The sequence below is a fragment of the Sciurus vulgaris genome (assembly GCF_902686455.1).
Source record: "Sciurus vulgaris genome assembly, chromosome: 11".
NCBI classification, from domain to species: Eukaryota; Metazoa; Chordata; class Mammalia; order Rodentia; family Sciuridae; genus Sciurus; species Sciurus vulgaris.
The window spans coordinates 127,019,248-127,044,941 of record NC_136472.1 but is presented as its reverse complement, the minus strand read 5'-3'; the positions used below and the strand labels follow the sequence as shown (position 1 = coordinate 127,044,941).

Below are 25,694 nucleotides of genomic sequence, written 5' to 3'. Positions count from 1 at the left end.
TAGCATTCAGTATACCGAAGGGAAATTTGCTTTTCAAACTGCAATGGCATTAGTAGACATGTTCCTAGGCTGGGACCCAGCCTTTGTTCCCCAGGAGGAAGGGCAGGATACTCAACAGGTTTGGGTCCAGGAATTCCAGGTGGAAGGATGTAGACCAACTGCATTTTCAGATCTAGTCATGCAAGAGATTCTGCAACAGTTCTTTTCACATAAGTAAGACAAATGCTGCTTATAGTCTTGTTCCCTTTGCTGTATAAAACTGTCCTCAGGGCTCTGTTCCAAACACATAATTGGGAAGGGAGAATAAAAAAGTGACAGCCATGTGGTCTGATTTGCCCAAAATGCTCTTTGTGTACTGCAAATCTGGCATTGTGGGTGTAAAGGTATCCCTACCTGCAACTGAGACTTGGGGCAACTGGGGGCCTCCTTCAAGTCTGGGAGAACAGCATTACCTCCTCTTGATTTCGGGAGCCTCTCAAGTTGCTGACTGCAGTCCCCTCACTGCCATTTGGCTTCTTCAGTTCCCATCTATACACACAAACAAACACCCCCAGCCCCCCACGTAAACAGTACAGTTGCCCATTTCTTTCCATCTTCTGTCTTGCCCGATAAAATAAAATCACTACAATTCAGATATTTTTTTTCTCTCCAATTTTCCTTCCTACCTTTGAGTGTTAGGGTACATTATTGTTTTATGTTATTATATCCTTTGGAATTTTTGCTTAGACATGTGTTCAGTGTCAATGAGGTACTAGTCATTGTGCTAGAAAGAAAGATAAGGCACACTCCATGCTTTTGCAAATCTTGTGAAGGTAAAAATCATACACATAAACAAATCATTAAAAGACAATTTCAAAACCACATTATTAGCAGCACACATGGACTGCCATGCAAGCATCTGGGAGGAAATGATTAAAATCTCTATGGGCTTTCCATAAAGCCTTCACAGAGAAAGTGATATTTGAGCACAGTTTTAAAGGATGAGAGGGGATTTTCCAGGTTGGGGATAAAATGAAGGCTACCGTGGTAGAGGAACTCCCAGGGACAAAGTCATCAGAACATGGTCTGGTTGAGAAAATGACAATGCATGGCACAGAGAAGGAGTCTGGCAGCAAACGAGGGTGAAAAGGTTTATAGAACTCAGGATATAAGAACCATAAACCACACTGTAGTGCTGTAGTGTTTGGAGTTTTATCCTAGGAGAAATGGGGAGCCATTGAAGGTTTTAAAGTAGGGTAGAAATATATACACACGTCATTCTAAAGGTTTTCAAGTAAGGTAGAAATATAGACACATGTAATTCTAAAGCAGTCCATAACCAGAAACAGAAAACTATGAATCTATTTATAACAGAATTGAAGATTGTACCCTTCTATTACAGGTCCAATTATTACCAAAAAATAGGTTGATGCAATGGATCACAGATAGACAAAAATGTCACAGGTTATCACCATCTCAAACTCTCTTGAATGAACTGGTTTGAATTCCCTGGTCTTAATTGCAGAGTTGTATCCAAAACCTGAACCCCTTAACAGCTTTTCGTGACAGCTTGCCGGAGCAGTCCATTCCTTCCTTCCCCTTTTGAAGACCAAACAGTTCCCACTCCCCAATTTTCCCCATTGCTCTCCCAGTCCTTCTCCTGTTTAGCAGGATCCTCTCCTCTACCCATGTCTCCCTCACCCTCCTGTACTAATTGCTGAGATTCCATGCCCTGGGAAGCTGCTCTTAACAAAAGATTAGCCCTTTTTACAGAATGAGGAATTAAAAAAGGAGGGATTTTTGTTTTTAAGGCAGATGAAAGAAAGTCCAAGGAGATGTGTATTTGACCCTCCAACATGCTTCTTCAAGCTTCCCTCAGCAGTTCTTAAAGGCGCCTCCAAAGGAAGGCTTTATGAATGCAAAATGAAGTCAGTGCCTGTGTCTGCTCCAGAAGAAAGGGAAACGGGGCTTTTATATACAATCTTCCCTTTATGGCTCATGCTGCTCCCCCTGCCCCAGTGCGGCTGCTCTACTCCAGAAGCCTGTGTGACCTTCTCAAGGTCACTCCACTCAGCAGGCCCCCTGTGCCTCTCCCAGGGACCAGCAGAGAAGCTGAAAGGATCTGGTTTTGTTTTCTGTTTCTCCTTAGTCACAGTACAGTCCTTGCCCGGGGCAGAAACACCTGAAGTTCCCAGCAGGGCAGTCCCAGTCGGCTACTGTAGGGCTACTGTAGGACTTAGGCACCACTCAGTGGAAGGAAGCCTGAAGGCTGTGCCCAGCCAGCTCAAGTCCACTCCAACACCCCTTTGTACCAGGGATGAGGACACTGGTGGTGGGGGGGGCACTCGAATGAGGACTCACAGTGCAATCAGGTAAGTGGCCGTTCTCAACTTCCATTATTCACCCTCCTGCTTTCCTCTTCTTCTCTAACAGCGTTTGATACTGGAGGTTTTTAGTCTTCTCTGCTTCACTTTGCAGTTAGTCATTGTCCGCACACCTGCCTGTAAGTTGCTGCCAACATCTGTGATTTCTGTCATGACTTGCTTGTCTCCAGTTGGTAAGGACGATGCTCTCTCCCTGAATGTCCTGACAGGTTTGGAGAGTACAGATAATGCCTCAGTCTGTGTCTGCCATGGTACCTGCCTGGCCCTGTTTTGCACATCATTGACACTCACCACATGCTGATTTTTTTTCGTTTTTTCCAAACTTAATTTCTGATGCCCCGATTGACAAATCTGCTATGGGATATGATATGATCCCCCCCCCACTCCGAGTGAATTTTTTTTAAAATACAGGAATTGCCTCATCTGTCACTAAAAAAAAAAAAAAAAAAAAAAAGACGCTTTTGTAGTAAGAAAGCATGAGTTCCTTAAACTTCTACAAATAAATCTGGATGCTGATGAGATGTCTGTGGGGCAGAAGGGATTTAGCTGAGGCAAGGAAAACACAAGGCTACTAATGAACTTGGGCTTGAGTTAGAATCTTTGGGTGCTCAAATCTTTTTTGGCTTTGAGCAAGGTATTTTCCATCTTGCAGCCCCAGTTTTCTCATCTGTAAAATGGACACAATACTGATCATAGTTATTGCAAATACTTAATCTAATCTTCCACTAAGTGTCCAAAAAGTAGCAATTCTTTTTGGCCATGATATCACCATTATCTGGTCGAGAGGCACAAGATTAAAATTCTAGCTGAGTTGATATTCACATCTTGAGGAATACAATGCATTTTCCAAGGCTCTCCCCCAATATTACCACCTTCTAGAAGCTTCACCCCAGCTGTGCCTCTCCCAAAACAGAGTTAATTTTCCTTCCTCAGAAGAAGTCCAGGAATTTCATAACTACCTCTCATTTGCCACTTTCTCATGCATGTGAACTCCTTACTGGCAGGACAGGAACTTGCCCATCTTGGTAAAGATTTTCTAAAAATGAATGAAAGGAAGACAGGTATTTTGTTTCCTTTTTTGATCAGGGGAGGGTGTTTCTCTGAGCCTGTTGGCCATTCCTTGTGTGAGTCATATCTCTCCAAAGTCTGTAGAACACTGAGTGACCCAATGATTAATAACTGGCTTTTAGTTTAGGGTAAGCCTGGAAATGCCCATTAAGGGGGGCATTGAGGCATTGCACATTAATCCTAAACATTTCCCCTTAAACCCAAATGAAATAACTAACTGTTGCATAATTCAATAAGAAGCCCAGGCTGGGGGCCTGCACTCCTTTTGGAGTAACCAGTGAATAAGTACCATCCACGAAACTATTAAGTTAATTTAAAATCCTGACAATTTAGCACCACTCTGGCGAGATAAGAACCATTTATTAAAAGGCACAGTTCATTAACCCAAATGCTGCTGGCATGTTTGCTCAGAGAAAGGGGCCAGTCTGAACTTCATCAGGAGTCATCTTCTCTCTCTGCCCAGGAGCCGGGCATGGTCCAGGCTGTGAAGCCAGCAAATTCCTACATCAAGGATCATCCAGGGAAGTGACTCCTTTTCCTCTGTGTCCAGTCCACTAGAGACGTCTGCATAGGATTAAGTTGAGGCTAAAAATGTGAAAAATCAAGAGGCAAGAGCAGAGAATGTTCTCAGAGGTCTCCTCTCCCTTCCAAGCCCACTGCTCTTCTCCTTTCCCAATCCCCTCTTCCCCGGCTGTCCTGCCACCCTCCCCTGGGCCTGAAAAATGTTTTCCATGTACATTTTGCGTGTCATATTTCTGTCCTTGGTCACTGGGTTTTTGATTCTTCAGACTGGGTGTTGCTATGAAATATCTCACAACTCTACCATGGCACATCTTTCCAGGGCATTGTATGCAGCCCTTGTATAAAAATCGACAAGCAGAGGACAGCACGAGAGCTCAGGGCTGTCTTTGTGACACTCTGTTTTTTTCTGCCAACATAACAGATCTACTTAGGATGAAAATGCTCTGAATCCCACATCAGACACACTGAGTCACTGAGGGCCTCTCCTGAGAGCCTTGGCTTTTTTCTTCTTTTTTCGAATCTAGTCTTGTAACTATCCTTTAGAGACCGACAGGCTGCTGATACAAACAGAAAGTGGAAGGGCCCAGCTCTGAGACCAAGAAAGTGAGTGAGTCAGTGCCAGCCATGAGCGATAGATTTGGGTCTTTAATATTTAAAACATAAAATGTTATTCTATCTCATTAACTGTAGAAAGCGACTTTCTAAGTTGGTTTAATCAACTTAAAAACAGATTCAGTGTGAGCCAAGCAACAATCGATGTTTGTCTGGGGAAGGTGTCTTTACCTGTGGTCCCTGGGATTATTTGCAGCGTTAGTTATGCATATACATCTGTGAATTTTCCTAGAGTGCCTGTGTGCACACACTGGGAGCAGAGAAACAGCTTTTATCTGATTCTCAAAGAGTAATATAATAGGTTTCTCACTTGGCAAGATATTTATTTGCATAAATTATTTCAGTTAATTCCTAAAACAGTCCAGGGAGATAAAGATTTCTATATAGCCACTCTACAAATAAGCAACCAGAGAATAAATGAAGTCTAACAAATTGTCACAATTTTCAGACAGAAATGAAGTATATTTCATATTTCAGAGGGATGATATCACTCTTGCATTCAGAGACATCACTTCTCAGAAAAAAAAAATATTACTTTCATTAATTCTGGCAGTATTGAATAGTCATCTACTGTTTACCAAGCACTACCTTAAGTCTTGAAGATACAATGAGGAAAGAGACAAGCCTGTGCCTTCCTGGATTGACACTTTAGTTGGAGGAAATAAACAAGGTTCACATAAACAAACCAACGAGACATTTTCAGAAAGTTATAAGAGGTTACAAAAGATGGTGAAATACAGAAGGACAAGTGGACAAGAAAGGCCTAAGTGGGTGAGAAAGGCTGTTTGAGAGCTGAATTATTGAAAGGATGCAGCACAAAAGATCTGTGGTGGGGGTGGGGAGTTCCAGACTGAAGACATAAGAAATGAAATGTCTCTGGAATAAGACAAAACTTGGAACGCTTGAGAAACAGAAGTTGGGACAGGGATCCCAGAGCCAAATCACCGAAGAAGACGGTGATCTGTGAGAATCTCTATGAGACAGGCAATGGTCAAAAAATTTAAGAGCTTTGAGGGCCACGAGGAGTATGGACTTCATTCTACATGTAAAAGTGGAGTGAAAAGGATGATTAACTTGGGAAGTAATCAGGGGCTGTTTGAAGAATGGATTCTAGGAGGCCCAAGGTAAAGGATGGGTAGAAAGTGTGGAAGCAACAAATCAAATAGGAGGCTACTGCAATCATCCTAGCAAGACACCATGTTTCCTGGGATGAGGTTTTGAAGTGAAGAGGAATATATATGGATCAGAGATATTTTGTAAGTAAAAATAACAAGAAATGTTGACATATTTGAATTAAGGGTAAGAAAAGGTGAGGAACAAGAATAATACTTAGATTTGGGGGTTGAGTGATATGTTTAGAAGGTTGTCATTCATTGAATCAAGAAGGATTGAGGAAAGGCCAGCCTCTGAGTGGGGTGCAAGATGGTCAAACAAGCCTCATCCCAGACACTTATTTTATCGAATAGCGGATGTAATATGACCTAAGAAATATGATTACCTTAATTAATACTAAGAAAGGACAGGTAGGCACTTTAAGTTGATAATATCCCTCTATTGATCTGAAGTCCTTTTCTCTTCCAAGGGATTTGGTATTTTTCCCCTGGCTGAAGTTGAAACATATCAAGCAACTTTTCCATGTATCTCTCCAACATCACTAACAAAATTGTTCTCCATGTGTACCTTTTCTGTCATAGGTTCCATAAGGCATTTAAGTGTTATTTTGCAAAAGACTATAGAATTGTGGTCATTCTTCCAGAGACAAATATGTACTTCTCTATTATCAAATTTACACCCTGCTGTTTTGTTTCCATGCATTTCAGTGTATATAATAACTTCTATTTCAATGGTGAGTCACTGTGTGATTCAAAGAACTATGTTTTTGAAGAAATCTTAAATGGCAATTAACCCTAAGACTTGTAGTACCAACAATGCATATCACTCAATGAAATGAAGAAAATGTGACTCTATCTGTGTGTGTACAGCCCAACAGCAGCCAAACCTTTCCATGTGGCAGAGATTAGAAGATGCTATTGATTATAAGTTGCCTCCTTGTCTCAGACATGAAAATGTGAGAAAATCTGGGTAATAAAGAAATGAACTGAATTTGAGATTGAAACTGGGTCTATGGGTAAGAACTGGTCTGGAGACACAATCTTTGCAGCCACCAGTATATAAAGAGTATTGGAAATTGTAGTATTGAATGCGATCTCCCAGAAAAGTTAATTGATATAGGAGAAACTGAGGACCAACATTTTGCCCCCCACCTCCCAGCATACAGAGATCAGACAGAGGGGGAAAGGGAGCAAAGGAAACAGATAATATATAGAATGTAGGAAGAAAATCAGAAGAGTATAATGCCAGAGAAGTCAAGAGAAAATTTTTCAAAAAGTAAGAAAAGATCAACTACATCAAGTGAAGTTGAGAGGTAGATTGGAAATGAACCACTGTATTTGGCAATCAAAATATTCCTGATGATCAAATGAAATCAGTTTTAGTAAAGTGTCATGGACCAATGTCTGCCTGGAGAGTTGAAAAAGTGAAGACAGTTACTAAAGATCATTCTTCTGGAGAGCTTTACTGGGAAGGGAAGATGACAAATGTGTCTGTAGCTGAAGGAGGATGAGAGGTCAAGAGAGGTTGTTGATGTTGTAGTTGTTGTTTTAAAACTGGGAGATACTACAGCAGGTCTGCGTGCTGATGGAAATGACCCAGTGAAGAGGGAGAAAGGAACGATGTAGAAGAAAGAGGAAGATAATTGAAGGATTGAACTCCTTGAGGGGAGAGAGGAGAGGCTCTGGAGCATAAATTGAGGAGCTGAGCTCTAAAATGAGAAGGGATATTTTTTCCATTATAACAGGAGTGCTGAATAGGTCTTCAAATGAGAAGCAGGTATGTTAGGAGATTTGGTATCTGGAAGATGAGTTAATTCCTGATTGCTTCACTTTCTCAATGAAATAGGAGTCATTCATGAAATAGGATAAGGGAAGTTTGGGGAAGGTTATAAAATTTTGTGGATCGCGGAGAAGATACAAACTAGACGCCTTGGAGGAAAGAAAAGCACATACTCCAGAAATGCACTGTAGGTGACTTTGGAAGAAAGAAATACTATTTTCAATGTGCTACTCTGAAATTTAAAATGATACCAGGGCACATGTTTTTAGGTTTTTTTTTTTTTTTTTTTTTTTCTTCCAACAATGTCTAGCTCTGTAGATTCAAGATCAGACAAAGTGTGTAGATGGTTTCAACCAAACTCAAGGTATTGCCAGGAAAACAAAACAGAAGGAGAGGGAACCAGGGAGTTAAGAATGTTTGCAAGAATCTTTATAGGACCAAAGCACCTCTAGTAAGTGAAGGGTGCCATGAAAAAGGAGAAGAGTAAAAACCTGTGGGGTTGTGGTGTAGGCAATGTCCTGTGACCTTTGTGTCCTTAACGAGCATTTTCTTACTCCACCTAGGGGCTCATTATTTTACCTGGCAGAGACACAGTCACCTCTGGTGAGAAGGTGAGTGCATCTAAAGTTGGATTATAAGCAAACAGTGTCTCTTCATGGAGAATATGACAATCCAGGTAGATCAGAAGATCTCAGAACCTGAAAGAAGTTGTGAAGGGCTGGATTGGCTTTTCCTTTTGTGCAGCCTAAGCTTTTCCTTCTGCAATTAAATTAGGTTTTCACCTTCTTTAGTCCCCAAAGCCTAATGAAGAGCAGCTGCTTGTCATCCACATGGAGTGCCTTTATTTTAATTGTGAACTTACATTAAGTCACCCCTTACATTTCTTTCTTCTGCTGAACTGCCCTATTTCCTTGTGACAGTCCTCATAGGTCCTATGATACAACTTTTGATCATTTCCTCTGAGCACCTCTGGGGTACTATAGAAAATGCTATAAAAGTTTAATAGGGAGTCTTATAAAGGTTCAATAGTACTAATATAGCCAGAGGATATCCCATTCTGGCTATATTTTTTACTCCAGACTATACACTTTGTTTTAATCATTACTTTTTACATACCAGCCTTGTCTTGCCAGTTCATGTTTAATTCTTGACTGTTTCTGACTATCTTTCCATCCTATCTTAAATAATGGGTATGCACTGGCATCTAGATCAGCTGTATCTATCAGTTTGTGCAGTTTTGCCATAGTTCACCTTAATGTGATCTATGTTCTATGGACCATCATGCAGTTCCTTGTCTGAGAGTCTCATTTTTTAAACTTGTTCAGGGGAGATCGCTGCTAAACTCCATTTGGTCACTGGGAAAACAGGATCTTCCAATATCTGGTTGTTTTCTCTGTAACCTCATTACCACTCTTTGGGGACAGAAGAAATAATTTCATTGACCATATCTTCTGAGTATCTCAGTACTGTGAAGACTAAAGATGTTTTATATATGTAACTGAGTATAATAACAGATCGCAATGATTGCAAACTGTAGGTTCAGTATTTTACCATGGTAGTTGTGATATGACATACAATATTCATGGTGTTTAATCTGTAACATTGTAATATGTGAAGCCATTTGCTCTCATCCACATAAATTGATGATGACCCCTTACCCAGTTCCTACAGTTGTCTTTCAAAACTTGGCATTATATCCAGAAATTATCATAGAATTTCTGACTTCTAGTTCAGAAGACATTCCAGTCCACAGGAGCAAAGTGCCTTCTACCAAGATTTTGATGACTAAACAACACATAACTAACAGTCTCTCCTGCATCTGCAACTAAGAGACCAAGCAGTTGCCACTGTCACAATTTAGTGATGCTCCTAGTGTAAAGAAAATCCAGTGGCCCAACATAATCCAATCATGATTATGATGAGCATAATCATGGAGTAATGAAAATTTTGATGATAAAATATATCTGAAGGAGATTCTTCCAGTTGTCTCAATTAGAACATCACATCCAAATGCCCAATGTTCTTAGGGAGGAGTGAGGCACTGGTGGACACTAAGAATAACTGAAGGGAGGTGGAAAAAGGAGAAGCCACTGGTGACCCATCTGAGGAGTAGGCATTACAATAAAATGTCTCTATTTATTGAGTGCTCGCTATATACCACATGCTATATCACGTGTTACTTATTTATTCTTATGACAGCATTGAGAAAACTTCATTTAATGAGGTTAAACAACATACAGAAAGTAGAGGGCCCATCAGGGATTGAATTTCTTGTCTACATGTTTTCAAAGCTCACGTTTTAACCAAAGAAACAAGAAGAAACATCCCAATAATTTAGCTTGAGCAAAAGAGGGAACAAACACACTTTCTCAAATGCTGTAGATATCTGGGTGAGATTTGGACATTTGGTGGGAAAGGTAAAGATAAATGACCTAGGAATTTATCTTTTGTGTGGCATGGGATGCTTTTTAAGACCAATAGTATTCTTCTTTTAAATAAAAGACTTGTCTGGTCACTAAATATTTTTAGCTGTTGGAATTAGAAGAGTCTTAATCTCTCTACCTCCCTCTTTCTCTCCTTGCCACTTCCCCTATCTTGTTATTTCTCTGTGTCTAAGATGTGTATGTCTCTCTATGTGCTTTCTATTTGATGAGGAAGGAGGCCAATTTTCAGGGAGGTTCAGTATCAGACTGCAAAAACTTAGAAGGCTCAAAGTTAGGCCAAGAGGGAGGGGAGGGGGGAAAAAACTGTTTTTTTTTTTTTTTTTTTTTTCCTCAAAGCTCCAGGGAGAAAGACTAAGTAATAACTAACTGATGTCCCAGATTTTCTAAAACATTCCTCATTTCAAATGCCATGGTCCATTTTCCACATAAGCATACTACATTTGTTGGAACTTAGGCATCAACTTACATTTTCATAGAGAGGGTTTCTCTGTGAAAACAGAAACTTCTGGTTTCCTCCTCTGGTATCCATCCCAATTACCAGAGTCAGAAAAGAAAGGAAGGAGCAATGGGTTGTGTCCACAATACACCAACACTCTTACATGTACTCTAGAATTTAACCATCAGAACCATCATATCATTGAAAAAGACAAAACTGAGAGAGAACGAACAATCTGCTCAAGTTCACATAATAAATGGTGGAATCAGGATTAAACCAAGGTCTTTCTAGTTGTAAAGGCAACGTTTTTGACTGATACTATTGGAACTGAGAACAGAGACACATTCCAGGAATAAAGGTGCCCATTTGGAGGGAACTCTTCTGGTGCTTCGCATTTCAGAAAATAAGCATGGTCTTTAGCACAAGAGGAAAAGAGGTTCAACATTGAGCCCTCACAAAAGCTAATGGGACTAGAAACTGAGTTGGAATTTGTGATATTCAGCTTTTCATCGCTGTGTCCAAAATATCTGACAAGAACAGCTAAAAAGAGGAATTGTTGGGCTTTCAGTTCCAGAGGTTTAGCCCGTGACCAGCCAATTCCTCTGCTCTGGGCCCAAGGGGAGGCAGAACATCATGGTGGAAGGGCATAGAGGAGGAAAGCTACTTAACTCTCGATAATCAGGAAGCAGAGAGTGAGCAGGGAGCCAGGGAAAGAATATAATCCCTAAGGGCATACCCCTAGCCTCCAGCCATGCCCCACCTGCCTACAATTACTTCCCAGTCCTTTCAAATTATTAATCCTTGAAGTGGATTAATCCATCTATGAGGTTACAACTCTCAGAATCTAATCATTTTGTCTCTGAACATTCTTGCACTGGTTAACAAATGAGTTTTTTTTTTTTTTTTTTTTTTTTTTTTTTCCTTTTTTGGCTGGGACACCTCACTTTCAAAACATGGAATTTCTTTAAAAAAAAAAAAAGCTAGTAACAGGGGAAGTGAGATCAGAGAAAAGGGAAAGGTTAATATCCTAATTATCTACTCATGTATTCATTTACAGGTTTCTTACCCTATAATACTTTATGTTTTTTGGACTTCTTGTAGCTTTGTATGCAATGCAGTTATATTTCCACATTCCTTCTGATATTATGATATGCAGCTAATCAATTATGAGCTGTTTTAGAGCAAGAAGACTCTATGTATAGCATATAATATGACTACATCATGAAAATTATGTCTTTGCACTTCAAAATGTTGGATACTAGCAGTTTCATGTGGTCCAGTCTAACACCATTATAGTGATCTATTCATGGGTTCTTATTCTCACTCATGTCAAAGCAGAGTCCATGGCTTAAAGTGACTGCAACCTGAATAAACACCCCTCGATATTTATGCGGGAGGCAGAGATGTTTCAGTGGTTTTGGATAGACAGGTGGTAAAGAGGATGGTCTCAAGAATTCTACATCGTCCTGAATGGGTGGTAGGGATCATGATAAAAACTGACCTACAAGGGCAATGACCTGTCTCATCAGTGCCCTTTTTAAATGTCCAGGAACGCTGGTAAAGAAAGCTATGTGGACCAAAGTTAAGAATACACAATTGGCAGCCAGGCTTCAAGGGCTCACGTCCCCACCCTGTCTTATTTCACTTCTGTGTGAACTGAACTTCTAACCTCTTTATTTTTCTCACCTGCAAACACATGACAAGTATACCATTCATTTCACAGAAATGCTGTTGAAATACTACATACACAGGAATTAGGATTGCACCCAGCACCCAGTGGGCAGTCAGAAAAAAACATTGAAATTCTTATTATGGTCAGAGACTAGACAGATTATAAAACCTTGAAGTTTGTACATAAAACTCACAGCAAGCATGTTCCAGTTCTTAATGTTAAGAAAAGTCACCCCATTGTCCTCTCCAACTCTAGTTAATAACTGAGGAGGGGAAGAGCAGTTTAAAGGGAGAGAATTGTGGTCCCCATAGGTTCTGGCTTAGGATAAACATCCTGCAAAAAACTAAGGAGGTTTATTTTTAAAGAATAGTGGACCTTCAGAGTTAGAGGTGAACAGGTGGTTTGAGGAGGGGTTTAGGATACATATGTGCATTGAGCCACATCAGCAGCTGGTATGCATTTTTCTCAATAAATACTGCTTCTAAATACACATGCATGCCACTGTGTTTAATTTAATATACATTATTTAGAAGTGCTACAGAATTTATATTAGTTTTTATTGCAAGTTTTTCCTCAATCATTGGGTACTAAAAATAAAATTACTTTTATGTAGAAGCTTAAGGCATTTTTAAGCCCTTTATTTAGAAATTTGGAGAATCACCATGTAATAGAAAAATGTGAAACCAAGAAACAAAAAATCAGAATTTTGGCCTGAGTGCTGCTTTTCCATGTGACCACTGGGACTGGAGTCACTTTGTTACTCTGTTCCTCAGTTTCCCCTGAGTAAAATATGCCAATTGATAGTAATAGGGATTCTAGTTATCTGCTCTAAGGAAACAATCATCAACTACCATAAGATCATAATCGTGGAGATGTTCAAAGGAACATTATTTATAACAGCAAAATATTAGAACAACATAAATGTCCAAACAGGGTAATAGTATTGTGCATCCACTTGATGTAATATAATGAACCCAATTAAAATGATGTTCACTAATACTATGTAATGGCATGGAAAATTGGTTCTGATCTATTCTGAAAAGAAAAATATGAGATATAAATGATATGATTATAACTATATAATAAAAATCATGGCAGAGAATAAGAAAAAATTGGAAAGAAATACATTAAATGTAATAATGCTTGCTTGAGTGACTTTGAATCTTTTTAAACCTTCTTTTGTATAGTTTCCAAATTATATTTAATAAAGATACATTACTTAAACTAAACAAAATACATCAATAATAATCAGTTTAGAGTATTGGGTTAAATGTTTTCCAAAGTCCTTCATTTCTTAAATCCAACCACAGTCATGAAGATTAAAGATAAAATAGATATGTGAAAGCCCATTCCAATGTATACAGCACTGCACAATTATAAGGTCTTATTGTAATTTACTTGGAACCAAGCAAGAACTAACATAAATACTTTACTAAAGTAAAGGAGTCAGATGAGAAAGAGGCTGAGGACACAATGCTCACTTGCTGTTAGAGCTCTTTTTGGCCAGAATATTCTTGATGCAACCTTTGGAAAAATGAATTTTACACAGCTTTTTGACATGCAGTCCTCTCTGCCCTTTGTACTGACATAATTGTCAACCAGATTTTATTGCATTCTCAAGTGAAGGGCAGAACAGATGGCCGAAACCCAGCTTGGGGACTTGTGTCTACTTAGAGATCAGAGATGCTTTGCATGGAAGGGGGAAGGTGGGTGTGACTGTTCCTATAAAAAATGGGGACAGGTAGGAAAACTACAAAGAAAAAGGAATGGCCCTATAGAAAGTTCTGAAACCATTTGTATATCCTAAAGCTGAAGTGAACTTGAGCCAAATAATGAATAAATTCAGGAAAGTAGATTTTTAACACAAATCATGGTTCACTTGTTAAATTTGTGTAAAAATAGGAGCACAGCTAGGGTCCTGTGGTTTGGATAATTGTCCCTCAAAGGTCTATGTTTTAAAGGCTTGGTTGCCAGACTGTAGTACTACTTTAAGAACTGGAGGCTAATGGGAGTAATTTAAGTCATAGGGGGAGTGCTCTGGAAGGGGACATAGGCTTGCCAGCCTCTTCTTTCTTTCACTGCTTCGTTTCCATGAGATAAAAGGCTTCTTCACCATGCATTACCAGTATAATGTACTGCATCACTTGAGACCCAAAGAGAATGGGACAAACTGACCATGGAATAGAGCCTTCAAAACTGTGAGTCAAACTAAACCTTTCCTCTGTTTAAATTATTATTTCAGGTATTTTATTATAGTTACTGGAAGCTGACTAATACATAGACCATAACTTTATTTCAGCCAACATATATCACTTCATTCTCACTCAAAAAATGTTGAAGAAATAGTTAAAAGAAGAAGCAGTAATATAAAACTAGAAGCTAAACTTAAATTCAGGAGCTGTAGGTTTGACGCTTGTCCATGCACTACAGAAACTACACAAACCTTGAACTGGCCACATTACCTCTTCATGTTTTCATTTACTCATAATTAAAATGGAAGAGTATTTAAAAAGATTAAATGATATATTAGATGAGGTACCTTGTACCTCGTAGCTCTTGAGGGGTCTTCTCAGCTTAACATAAAGGCAATCTTAAAAGTAAATTCAAGTACATAATTCCAAATGCCTACCATGAAATTAGTTGGAAACAGGAAAAAATCAGTGAGTCAAAAATGAATTAAAAATAAGTTTTCTATTTGTCCCATCTATTCGTGTTTGTTTTTGTTAGAGTCCTAAACTCGAATGCATATTGCTTAACAAATCAGAATTTTAAGAACTCATATGGTCAAAGGCACCAATTTTCTCCAGGTAGGCCTGAGTCATTGCCATGGCCCTTGGAAAGTCATAGGTAAGCAATGAAATCACATGATTTGCTGGGTCAAGGAGCACAAAAGTACGGAGACAAAAAAATAAGAGAAATGAGGCTCAGAGAGGTGAAGTGAGTTATTCATATTTGCACAAATTTAGCATTCAAATTTATGCTCTTCATTCTGAACTTAACATTTTTTTCACCACATATATTTTGAGGATTCGTAATATACTTTTCTGGCTTGAGAAATAAGAATTGCAGCATACCTGGAGACTGAAGACAAAACACATACAGGATGCGAAGGTTAAGAGGGCATTGGTGTGGTGGAATATGTATAGAGAAGTGGCAGAGAGGCAGAAAATGATACTAACACTGATTACACTCACAGATCAGGATGAAAAGTCTCGATACTTGCAACTCTATTTAATCTTTATAGATCCAACCTTTTTATTTAGGCCAGACAAATATAGGCCCCATTTTGCAGATAAGGAGATAAGTTAAATGTTTCACCCAAAGTCTCACAGTCCACCACTCGCAAAAATAAAGCAAGTGACCAGCAACCCAAGTGGAACAAAAGAACAAAAGAATTATTTATGTGGTCTTTGGTGGCCTACTCCTCTGGACGACATATTCTTTTTTTTTTTTTTTTTTTTTTTTTAGCTTTTACTTTTTTACAGACTGCATTTTTGATTCATTGTACACAAATGGGGTCCATCATCTCATTTCTATGGTTGTACACGATGTAGATTCATACCATTCGTGTAATCATACATGTGCATAGGGCAATGATGTCTGTCTCAGTCCACCATCTTTCATTCCCCCCTCCCTCTATGGGCATATTCTTGAGTGTTGGAAACACATGTGTTTGGACCTAGCCCATGCTTACATCTGGAGCCCTTTACACTCCATCACTTTTAGGAGCTACAAAGTCATTTCACGACCCTGGGTCAGGGACCTCTCAGCTTTGTTTCCTGAGCTCTGGGATTCCAACAAAATAGGGCTGCAAAAGTTTATCTGCTCAGAACTTTACATCACTGGGTATCTTTTTTTAAAAGATAAATATAGTCAACCAAAGAACAAACTGTGTTGACAACTGGTAGTGGGGACAGGATACACTACAAAAGAACAGGGAAAATCAACCAGACTTTATCAACTCCACCAGTCCTTCCCCTGTGGATAGCAAGAGACACTAGCCACTTCCCCCTTTACAGTTTTAACTAAAAGGAGCATTAGAGAGGTGAATTAACATTTAAAAAGAATGTAAAAACTCAGAGCTGTTCTAATGATGATTAATGGAGAGCTATAAGGGGGCCATGACCTGCTAGTGTCATTAAATGGATTGGCAGGTTTCTGAGCATTAATTATAAATAGCCACAGGAGTTCTCTGCTTAACAGAATCATGATAAATCCAAGTCTCTAAGAGAGAAGGAAAGCAAAATGGGGGAAAAGTTTATGTGTGAGCATCTGCCTGTGTGTTGTTGGGGAGTAACACAGTGTGAGAGCAGAGGAAATGAGATAAATGATAAATTAGACCCTGCCAGTCAATCACATTTTCTAAATGTTTTATGTCCCAAAAGCTATAAAAGCAATATTCCTCTCTGCCCTTATTGGAACCATTTCTGTACAGCAATCACATCAGTTTCCTCAGGGATTTCAACTGAAATGTGCTCTGCCTTTTCTTTTTTATATTTACTCTCCAGCCTGTGACCAAGGAAGGGGCAGAGTCCGCATACAAATGGGCAGGAGAGAGACCCAGTGACCAAGCGAGGCCCTGGGCAGGAATGAGAGGCACTGACCAGAAGGGGAACATGAAAGGGAGAACATGTGGAGGGAGCCCTGACTCCTGCTGCCACCTCAGCAAAGGAAACAAACAAACAAACAAACACTCCCCTCCTGGAGAGTGTCCTGGAACTTCAGAGAAAGGTCTAGTATCTAACACAGCCATTGTGACCACCCACCAAAAACTTTCCTGACTCCAGAGACTACATCATGAGGGCAAGTACTGCGTTTTAGTATCATTTTATTCATTGCTGCATCTTCAGAAAATAGAGCAGTCATGGGCACCCTAAAAATATTTTTTTGAATGAGGGGTGGACAGATGGATTCTTCCATTACTGAGAAGACATGTAGACCTCATTTCAGAAGTTCTGAAGAACCTCAGGGCAGATGAACAATAAAGTGATGCGCACACAGCTTTGCCAAGGCTTTCTGTCTTAGAAGGCCTTTGTTGGTCCTGAAGTGATAGGATGCCAGCTTTTCTCCTAACTTGCACTCAGATCCTCTGCCTTTCAGAGCTGGAGACCCACTTCCCCATGAGAATCCAGAGAGATGGATGCACTGGTTCAAGATCATTCAACTAACTCATTAGAAGGCCAACAAAGAGTCCCTTCCAGGTTTCTCTCCATTACACACCTGACCTTTTCCCTTGACTTTCCAGTAGGTGGTAAGTTCAGCCTGTGACTGGGGCCTGGTGTCAGGTAAAGCTTGGGGGTCCATGGATGTGGTTCTCCATGAATCTCCCTCCACAGATGACAAGATTCCTTTGGGTCTTAGCTATTGCCTGTGATGGAGAAGAGATGAAGAAGGAGGAAGGGTCAGGAGAGAAAAAGACAGGTCAGGGGAAAAGGAATGACAGCAGGGAACTCCAAGCCAGGATTTGGAATAATGGATCCTCCTGGACCATGTTGTATTTTTGCATGTGGTTCTTTTCAAGGTTTTCCTCTGCAAGTCATTATTTCAGCTGATTGGAAAATGGTGTTGAAAGACCTGCTTCTCTGGTACAATTTTCTTCATATCCTATTAGTTGCAATACAATTACACAGAATACATCAATTCCTGGCCTGCCTGCTGCTGCTGCCAGAGCCGCCTATTAAAAAGCGGCCTTATTAATGGAATTGTACATCTAGGATTAATCGGCTTGCATTGGCCATTTACATTTCTCATTCCACAAGCACTTTTGTTTGCTTAATAGGCTGAAGGAGGTAGGAAATGACACAACAAAAGCCTCTCCCAATTGCCACGCATATCACTGGTGGATTTAATATCCCCTTCCTTCTTTCATCCTGAAGTGCTGCATAGGGATAAGATCTGGCACATGCCACTAGGGAAAAGTGAAGCAGCAGCTAAATAGCAATTGGTGGGAAGGAAGGAGGAGGCAGAAAGACAGGCATGAGCCAAAGGAAATACTGTGCTTTTGAGGAGGAGCACAGGCCCCTGATCTCTGCTCACTCTGAGAAGTGTAGCTCATGGGAACAAAGGCCTAGGAAAACAGGACACCTGTGCAAAGGCAGGGGCAAGGACGGAGGGGGTTGTTTTGCATGAACAGAACACACCTAATCTTCCTTTAGCCATGAGTGGCTTCTGTGACTCGATCTCTATGCAGGGTGAAGGGTGACTGGTTGGACTCCCTGACATCTACTCATTCCTCCATCATTTCCCACTTACAGCTCTGGGTTAGCACATTTCATGTTGCTCTATTACTGGGCCAAGCAAAGCACAATTTGACATGAGGAAAGAGCACTTATGAGATGTGAGGGAAATCATGTAGGTCCATTCGGCTTTCTTTGTTTTCCTTTTGTCACGGATGCCTGAGAACTGACAGTTCTAGGAAGGAAAACTGAGAACGTCACAGCAGAGTATTTGAGTTCATTGTATCCCAGAAGATCAGGGTGGCTCTCTCGGCATGAGCGGTCTACCTAGGAAAGAGTGTTCCAGAGAAAGGGAGAACCACGTTCACCAAATGGGTCCAGAACACAATCATTAATGCTTGACTGCAGGGGAACAGTGTTGAAAGAAAGATGGAAGGGAGGTGAAGGTACTCCTCGCACTTCCTCCTCCACATGGACTCTCTGAAGAGTATACTTACGATACATTAACCACATACATGCATTTATTTACTGCCCCTTCATTAAAGAGCAGAAAGTCTTTACTGGTCTGCAGGGAGTTCCCTGGGGTATTAAAAAGGTGCACACAGCCCAGGAAAAAGACACTCAAAAATAATAGACATTGGGCTTCTTCCTCACATTCTGATCTCAGAAGAACTCAGCTTCCCAGATTTCCAGAGCAATATGGAGTTTGGAAAGAAGGAGGATGTGTAAGTTCTGCCACTGAGTGGAACTTCATCATTAAAGAATAGGTGTCTTGTCTGGTGTGGGACAGGAAGTGACTTCCTGTCCTCAGGTAGGAGCTAAGTGCCCACCTGCTCATCAGCATCCTCTGCCGTCTTTTCAACTGACTCCAAGAGGCAATGCTTATTAAAGTGGACCCTTCGGAAAATGATGCTTTATTGAATTTGCTTCTTCTTTATCCCTACCCCCAATTATGAGTCTAGGAGGTTTCTGTAGGGCAGAAATGACAGACAGCTGAGGCCTATGAAGCTGGAATCCCTTTCCAGTCAGGGACCCTGTGGTTATGCAAAGGGCTCCAGTCCCTAGGTTGGTGTCACCTCGGCAGCAGAGGAAATGCATGTTGAAGCTCTGTAATACAGTATGACTTTTCACTTTAATGGAATTTTCCTAGACCACTAAGGAAAAAAAAAAAGACTCCATTAACCACACTACAAAGGCCTCTACTTATTGGTATTTTAGAACAGTGGAAAAACATTTCTTGAATCTAATTATTGCTGACAAATATGAAAATTGAAATCAAAGTTAAATTTTCAGCTACCATGCCTCATATGCTAGCCTTCTCTGACTTCGACTATTGCATCAACACATTTATGCTTCCAATAGTTTCAGCAGAAGATTGGTAATTTTCCCTCTCCTCTAATACGGCCCTCTTTCCTCCCCAAGGGCTCTCACTCCCTCCCCAGCATGGACCCTATATATTTTGAAGCATTAAATCTGACATATTCATCTTGGTGGCTGGCACTAGGTAACTAACTTTATGTTTACCTGTCACAGATGCAGAAATGAGCTGAGCAGGATGCTGGAGAAGCTACTTCTCTGTCCCTACCCTCTCCTCCTGCCCCCCATCCTAGCCCTTCTGTTTTTCAGATAAAAGTCATTTGACTGATTTCAAATTCCTCGTGATATCAGGATGGGAAAAAAAAAGGGACTTGTCAACACCTTTCTTTCTTTTCCCCTATTAAGCATACTGTAAAAATCAATCCCTTTTGTCACTTCCCTCTGCTTGTGAGAATGTTTAATGGATGTCAAGGGAGCTAATGATCGCTGGTAGAAAATTCATTTTAGATTTGCTATTTATAAAGTACTCAGTACTCAGGTGGGAAATTAACATGAGGAAAGAAGTCGGGTGGGGTGGGGAGGCTGGTGGTGCAGAGCAAGGGCCCTGTCAGGCTGGCAGTTGCTTTGTGGAGGTGGCACCTAAGGCATCCTGGGGACACAGGGCATACTTTGGAGAGAGGTCATGTGGGATAGTGTAAGAGTTTAGGCTCGGGGAACCTACAGGCCTAGGCAAGTTGACCTTTCTGAGCCAAAATTTTCTCAGCAATAAAATGATATCTACAACATACCTTACAAGGTTGTGGAAAGGATTAAATAAAATATCACACATAAAACATTTACCAGTGCCTGATACATAGTACCAGCACATGTGTAATAAATATTCAATGTCCTTCACCATAACCCCATGTGGTTCAGATCCTGAGAGGGTAGATTGGCATTGACATGCTCAGGATTGCAAATGGACCTGGCTATATGTGCACTCACACGCAAGCCTAGTCCATGTAAGGATCGTGAACACTACTACTGGCTTTCAGGTAATTGGATCAGTCAGTGGTCCTCAAACTTAAGGATGCATCCGAACCACCTGGAGGGCCTCTTAATACATTAATTGGGTAAACTCAAACACCTCAGCATTTTAGAGTCAGCAAGGTGAACTAGGGTGTAGAATCTGCATTATGAACAAGTTCTCAGGTGATGCTGATGCAGCTAGCCCTGGAACACACTTTGAGAATCACAAAGATACACAAGTAAACTGAACTTTCTCCTCAAAATGTAATGAGTACTACTCTTTCCCAGCTTGTGCTGTTATTTTCTACCTTCTACCTCCAGGATGAAATAAGCCTTCCTCACTTCTGACCTCAATCTAGTGGAGGGCTCAGAATTTTGAAGCAAATCACTGAAAGTTAGTTAACTCCCTTGCAAATTTTATATCACTTTTGAAGAGGCAAGTGGGAGGTTAATTTTGGGGTTTGATTTAATATGTAGTTGAGTCTCAGTTTCCCTTCCTTCTGGGTATTTGGTATCTCAAGTACTCAGATGGATCAACTTTGTGCCCCTAAGTTCTCTGTCACATATGGAACACAAAGTCAGAGAGCTCTGGGGTACTCCTTACCCTTCTGCTGTTTCCTCCTTTTCCTGGGCTTCCCTCGGATGCTTCTCTGTTATATTTGGATTAACTGCAAATCTCCTTTGATTACTCACTCTCTGTTGAAACAGACAACCTGTTGCCACGTGTTTGATTACTGAAACCCAGGGGAGATCCTATTTGTAATGCAGCCAGTTACAGTACACTCAGCATTACACACAGTCACTGAGCTGCTAATTCATTGTCTAAGAAGTTGCTTTTCAGTTTCTGATTTTTCAATAATAGGCTTCTCACGAAGCTCTTAAGCTTCAGAAATAAGCTGAAAACTGCTTTTCCAGTCATTTACATAAACACAAGTGGATCAGGAGGAAGAGAAAGAAAAGGAATAGTTTTACATGTTATTCCTGGGACTCTGGAAACCTGGGGGATAAGCGTGTTGAGGCTGCAGTTCTGAAAAAGTGCAATGGAAAGTAGGAAGTTTTGCAGAATACCTGGCACCAAAGCAAATGATAAATCCTGAAATTTCTCCTGACTCCCAGGCTGTGGCTTGCTGAGGCTGGGCAGTTATTCTGGGCACCAGCAAATTGTTCTGTCAGCAAGCCTCTCCCTCAGCTGCATCTTGTTAAGAAGCTTGTCATTCATTCCCCTGCCATGAGACCGGGGCCCACCCTCTGGAGAGGCATCCTGCCACTTGGGAGAGATAAGGGTTTGGCCTCCAAGAGAGGGCGCTCCATCTCCATGAAGGGTGCTTCATGCTTCTGTTGAGTATGGATGCAGGGTTAAGGTTAGGGTTAGGGTTAAACACATTAGTCTCTGACATGTGCTTAGTTGTTAGACCGAGAAGAGGAACTTTCTGGCATGTGTGCTACTTTTAGCCACCATCTTATTTCTCTTTCTCTCTCCCCTCACTCTGTCTTTATTGCCCCACTTTCTCACTATTTCTCTTTCCAAATATAGATCATTCAAATAATACAAGGAGCCAGAAATAAGGGCAGCCATTTTTTCTTTTCTGCCAAATCATATACATCCCTATCAAAGAGGAAATTCATGGACCATTAAAATGCACTTTGACCTTTTATATACCAAATCTGATTCCTTATGCACGTAATATTTGTAGGCAGAGAGGTGGGTGCAAAATTTAAAAGGTAACAAACCCTAAAATGCCAATTAGAGTTTCAAAAAAATTAATAAATGATTTTAGGATAAGTATTACTAGGCATAATTTAAAAAAATATTTTATAGGATTTAAATCTATCAAACATCCTGGATTTTTATTAGCTAAATCTGGCAACCCTAGCAAAAGAGAACATACATTTACTTACATAACTTACATATTTACATCACTTAATACAATCGAGATTTCTTTGTGCCTGTGGTTCGGTGTTTTTTTCCTAAGGTGAATGTATCTGAGGGAAACAACCCCCCCCCTGCTAGGGTTTGGATATGGTTTGAGTATGACCCCAAAAGTCGCTGTTCTATGCTCTTCCTCAATATAGCAGTGTTGATGGATAGTAAGACCTTTAAGAGGTGCAGACTAGTGGTAGGTACCTAGGCCACTGGGTGCTGCCTTCAGCAGGCACTCAGACTGTCTCACTGAGTGTGCTAGTTCTCACAAAAGTGAGTTGTTATAAAGGAACCTGGCCTGAGCCCCTCTGGCTTTCTGTGTCACCGTGTAATATATCCCTATCACATACTTACTCACCATGATGCCATTCACTGAAGAGGACCCTTTCCAGAAGTAAAATTAATGGGTCACCCAATCTTAGACTTTCAGCCTCCAAACTGTGATCTTAATAATCCTCTTTTCTTTATAAAGTACTCAGTCTCAAGTATTTTGTCACAGCAACAGAAAATAGACTAATACAGCTCCCATGGGAAATAATCCTTGACCTTGACTTCCTCTTGGCCCTTAGCACCCAACCCATCTGTGATGCATTTGCCCTTTGCAATTCCTTTAAATGAGTAGTTCTCAAAATTAAGTGTGAATCACCTGAAGGAATTCTTGAAATACAGAGTGTCAGGATCCAGTATCGCACTTTCTGCTTCAGAGACTACACCTGGAGATCCATGATCTAACAACATTATGAGTCACAAATCTTTTTATATTTTCCTAGGGAAGATTAGAAGTAGGCATCCCAGTGAAGGCTAAGTATAAATATTATGGGTTAGAACAGGTTTCAAAGAACTTTTTTTTTTTTTTCAGACTTTTAAACTCTTTTCCTGACCTTATTTATTACATCACTCACAATATTAGAATGGGTGTGGAGATTGGTGCCAATCTTGCAAGAAGACAGTTCCTGGCAGAAAGCAGCATGTGCAAAGGCACTGAAATATGGAGGAATCAGTTCAATATTGAGTGGGAATAAGATGGAGTGAGGAGGAGAATTCTAGAGACATAGAATGGGGCAAGATATGGAAGGACCTTCTACCTAAAAGGAAGGAGAGGAAGATGGCTTCAATAGGAAGTTGTTAGATTTTGTATCAGGAGTGTTCCATAAAGGCTCATATGTTGAAGGCTTGTTCCCCAGTTGGTGGCACAATTGGAAGATGGTAGTAACTTTGGGATGTGGAGACTAGTTGGAGGAGTAGTTCACTGAAGCATTGCCTTTGAAAGGTGTATGAAGGGTATATTGAGAATCCAGCCCCTCTCTCTCTCTCTCTCTCTCTCTCTCTCTCTCCTCTCTCTCTCTCCCCTTCTCTTTCCTGGCCATCATGGAGGTGAGAAACTTAGCTCCACCAATATGTACTACCCACCATGATGCTCATCACAAGCCTAAAAGTAATGCAGTCAGTTGACCCTGACATGGACCAAAATCTCTGAAACCATGAGTCAAAATAAATCTTTCCTCCTTTAAGTTGATTTTTCTCAGGAATTTTGTCACTATAATGAAAAGCAAACATGGAAAATTGGTACAAAAAAGTGGGGTTGTTTCAGTGACCATATGGTTCAGAAGCTATTACAGCTGTTTTTAGGAGCAATTTAAGAAAGGTTGGAGAATCTGAAAAAACTGTAAGCAGAGCTTAATAGTTCATTCTGATGGGAACTCAGAAGAACAAAATTCTGATAAGAATGTAGACAGTAAAGCTTGTATTCCTGAGGTTTCAGACCTCATTTTAGACAGTAATGAAGACACTAGATGAAATTGGACTAGAGGACATTTGTACTACACTGTGGAGAAGTACTTGTCTACCTTTTGTTCCTTCCCTAAGACTGTGGGATACTGAGTTCAAAGGTGATGAACTAATAAATTTGGTGAAGAAAATTTCAAGGCACCATAGCATATGATCAGTGGCATGGGTAGTGCTGGATGGTTTTAATCAGGTTTACAGTAATGAGCAAAAATCAGAGTGGAAAGAGTTCAAAAGCTTGCATTCCAGACAGAAAAGAAGGGCATGTGAAGTTGTAGCCAAGGAAGGGTTACTGTTAAAGAGATTAGTGACATAAAAAGAAACTAAATACTTTGCATCGGAACAATAGGAATGACACTTCGAGAACATCCCAGGAATCAGCAAGACCGTACTCCTCATGGGTTCAAGGGTATAAAATCACATACTTCTCATTCGAGAAGGGAGCTCCAAAGTGTCCTGCTCCCTCAGGGTCTCCTAGGGAACTGGTTCCCTGTGATTGATTTTCCCACCTTTAGCCATGCAAACACTCAGAAGTTACTGCAGCCCTGGCCCAAGTGGACCCAACTACTGCTGGGCTTGGCAGCAGACCATGGCACTGTCCCCATTATGCCATTATGCTAGTGTTGCAGAGATGCAGGATGCAAGAGTTGTGAGGGATCACAGAGTCTTCCACTGAGATTTCAAAGCAAGGCCTGGAAGTCTAGGCAGTATGTGGCAAGGTTGGAATCCCTGCTGGCAGCCTCTGAGAGGGTGATGCATGAAGCTATAAGAGGGAAGCCAAAGCTTCAATGGATACCCCAGAAAGTTGAAGATGCCAGAAACTCTGAATGTTCAGGAAAACTGTAGACAGCAAGCAGAGCCAGCCCAAGACAGAAGCCATGTGAGTTACAGTTGACAAGGGCATAGGGGCATTCCAAAACATTTGGGACTTATATCTCACCACCATATGACCCAGATGCTGGATATGGAGCTACAGAATTTATTGTTTGCCCTGCAGGACTTCAGTCTTGCTTTGGTCTAATGCTTCTGAGTATTCTCCTATTTCTGTGTTTTAAAATGGAAATATTTACTCTGTGCCATTATGCATTTTCAATTTGTAACTTCTTTTTTGTTTTTTGTTTTTTGTTTTTTTTTTTTTACAGGGGTTAATAACAGAGTTTGGTTTGCATCTCGAAGAGACTTTGGACTTGGACTTCTGAGCAAAACTAGAATTATTAAAACTATGGAGACATGTGAAGACAGACTGAATTGTGCATTGTGAAATGGGCATGAGGTTTTGGGGGACCAGCGTAATAAAGTTATAGTTTGGATCTGGAATGTCCTCCAAGGGCTCATGTGTTGAAGTCTTGATCCCCAGCTGGTGTCACTCTGGGATGGGGGTGGAACTTTAGGAAGCAAGGCAGATTGGAAGAATTATGTCACTGGAAGCAAATACATGAGAGATTAAGTGGGAACAAAATATCTTCCTCAAGGACACG

The 25,694-nt window shown here is 40.6% G+C and overlaps 1 protein-coding gene and 1 long non-coding RNA gene across 9 annotated transcripts in view; one reads left to right on the top strand and one right to left on the bottom strand.

The window, feature by feature from the left end:
- The window catches only part of NTM (neurotrimin), a 962,543-nt gene that overhangs the window by 913,409 nt on the left and 23,440 nt on the right, over positions 1–25,694 (bottom strand). Inside the window, exon 1 of one of the 8 annotated variants that reach the window (XM_079103655.1) lies at positions 2,341–2,399. The exons of the other annotated variants lie outside the window; for them this stretch is intronic. The gene's annotated coding sequence lies outside the window, so the exon portion shown is untranslated. Of the gene's footprint in view, positions 1–2,340; positions 2,400–25,694 lie in introns of those variants that run through there. 8 annotated transcript variants of the gene reach the window in all.
- LOC306639962 lies at positions 1,987–25,527 on the top strand. The gene is made up of 3 exons (XR_013757708.1): positions 1,987–2,351; positions 20,799–20,904; positions 25,359–25,527. It is a non-coding gene; the product is annotated as an uncharacterized lncRNA (long non-coding RNA).